Here is a 3,037-nt window from a genome sequence, read left to right on the forward strand (position 1 = left end):
CCGATTCATCCTATCCACTCTCATGCAATTGAATGAGTTAAACAAAGCATGCATAGAGTATAGAAGAAAAACCCTAACAATTAATGAAAGAAAACATATAGATTAAAGAACCAATTCAATACATGAGAGTTTCAAAGGATTAGATCGGTTCCCCAATGATGAGAGGGTCGCACCTCACACAAAAGTTGATTGCAAAATGAATGCAGTATAGTTACTAGGAAGTGACTCCTAGGTCGTCTCTCAAGGACCAAATTGGGTTCAAGTCTTAGGTCAAACACGAAGTGGGGGGTTTTGGAAATTTTGTTTTGATACGAAAAAAAATTTAATTAAACTGGAAATTAAATAAAACCGTAACCAGAATTGAAAGCATTAAAGTGCATGAAAACATTAAACTGAACACTGCAACAGATGAATATCCAAACACAGTTCAAACTATAGAAATGCAACATTCAAGCTAAAACATCAAATGCACAATGTTGTAAGCTAAACATAAACATAAAAAAAAAAAACAATTCATCACAGAAATAACAAGAAGAAACGCTTGGAGATAATTAAAATTAAACCGTGTGCTTCCAAAATGAAAAACCTAATAAGCCCTTAAATGCCGTGACATCTCTATTGCTGGAACGTAATGTACTTCTCATACTCAAGCAATTGGTTAATGTGCTCCCCATTCCAGCAAAGATAATCTACTTCATCATTTCTCAAAGTAAATAAATCTTCACAATGTTTAATCCAAATAAAATGAAAGTGGGGTAGCCTTTCTCTGTGGCCTTCCCGTGGCAGCAACTTTCAAATCAGCTTTCTCCTCTATTCTCTATCAATCAATACACTCCCTTTCCTTACTCCACTAAAACAAATCAACCTTCTCCTCTTTGCTTCCAGCCGTGGCAGTAGCTTTCAACACGTAACCGTGCACACCACTCTCTCCCTCTCGGTGGCTATTGGAGCACACCTTATTCCATCCAACAATGCCTCCCAAAATTACGTTACCATCCTATTCTAAAGAAAAGAAGAATTGAAAAAAAAATGAAAGCTTTTATTTATGAATGACCTTGTATTTGTAACGTGCAGCGCTGGACCATCTCCAATTTAAAGCAAAATGAAATCACCGCTTCTTCACTCTAATAGAAAAGTAAATGCATCGTGCAACGCTTCTCTTCCAGCATGTGCGAAAATGAAATTGCTTATTCAAAAATGCGTGACAGTAAAAAGAGAATAACTACTAGCTTGCAATCAAACATTCAGTAAACAATGTGATGAGAGGGTCGCACCTCCCACAAAAATTGTGCATAAAAGAATGCAGTATAGACTAGGAAGTGACTCCTAGGTCGTCTCTCAAGGACAAAATTGGGTTCAGTCTCAGATCAACACGTAGTGGGGGGGGTTTGAAAAATGTTTTTGGTTGCGGATAAATTAAAAATTGGAATTCAAGCATAATCGACTAAACATGAAAACATTAATTTGAACACTATAACATATAAATATGCAAACGTAAATTACCAGCAAAAAGAAGAAATTCAATACACAAAAAAAAAATTGCTTCTGAAAGTCCTCTGCCGTGGCTCTTCAAGCTTCCCACACGTAACCCTACACACTACTTCACCTACATACATCCAACCAATTACCTCCAAGGTATTCTTCCCAATCAAACCAAAATGAATATTCTATCCTAATGCAAAAAGTTGATGTCACATCTACACGGCTTTTTCTTCTTCCAGCCACCATCCTCCCATCACCTCTTGGTTTTGTTTATTTTGTTATGGAAAGCAAATAGAAATTTCTATCCACCTAAACCATCAACGTAGCTTAACACTCATGGGAGCCGTGCCTTCTTCATACTTCTCATTCTTCAACCGAAAAGAATAAAACTTGAAGCATTACATTCAATAAAAACGTTAAAACCAATCCTAATCCCTGTAAGAAAACCGAAAAGAAGAAACTAGTCTTCCTTCAATTACCCATCAAGTTGCAGCTGGTCTTCCACTAAGAAAGAATAAAAAAAAAACAATTTAATCTCTACCCCAAAACCAAAACCGTGACACCTACTCTAATTTGGTTTCCACCTTCATCACTTTTTAAATCCATCACGGCATGTGAATCTAAAGAAAGAAAGAAAAAAAAAACTAGTTTTGCACGTTGCTACCCTATGAAATCAGCGCTTCCATTCTTTAAAAGCAAATAAAAAAAACGAATTCTCCTCCTAATAATGCTAGACGTGACAGCCGCTGGACCATCCATGATTAAAAGCCAAATGAAATTAACACTTTTCCAAAGCAATTGAATCATCACTTTTTAATTCCTAAAAATAAAACTTTCACCGCTTATGCATAAAGGAAGAAAATTGTATCACTTTTTCTCTCAAAGCAAACGAAGGTGCTTCTCCCATGCCATCATCATTAAGCCATCAACGTGTTGGAATCAAAAGAAGACAACAGACATTCAATAAAAAGTATTAAACCAAAATTACAGCAGCATCCTCTGTGTGCCTCCACGTGCTGCTGTTGCTCCCTTTCCCCGAAAACAGTGTTCAAAAGCCAAAGAAAATAAAACAGTAACCAGTGGCGGAAACCAGAGAAGAGTGGCAGCTGCACCAGCTCCAGGCCGAGAGCTTCTAAAAGAATTCACCTAATGTGCTGCTGCTAAGAGCCATCTGAGAGAGTGGCGGCTGGATTCCCCCCCTCCTTTTTTTTTTCTTTAATATAACATGCCCTATTCACTTTGGACACGTCACTCCTGCTGGATGCTTCTCCTAGACGTGTTGGACCTGCACCGAGAGGAAGCTCCTGGACGCGTGGTGATGGAGGCCGTGAACTCCCAATTGCTGCTACGTGGCTCCTCCAAATTGCTGTGCACACCCCCTGCTTCTCATGTGCTACTGGACTCCCGTGTGCGTGGACCGGTTTCCCATTTCTCTCCCCGCACCTCCTAAGATGATTCCCAAGAACTCCTTTAACCATTGTGGGCCGTGTGCACCCCCAAAAATAAATCCATACCTCCTTTCTCTTTTTAGCTTAAAATAAAATTTTTAGCTTAA

This window comes from Vigna umbellata, chromosome 5, assembly GCF_029865625.1.
Source record: "Vigna umbellata cultivar VRB3 chromosome 5, Vumbellata_1.0, whole genome shotgun sequence".
Taxonomy (NCBI): Eukaryota; Viridiplantae; Streptophyta; class Magnoliopsida; order Fabales; family Fabaceae; genus Vigna; species Vigna umbellata.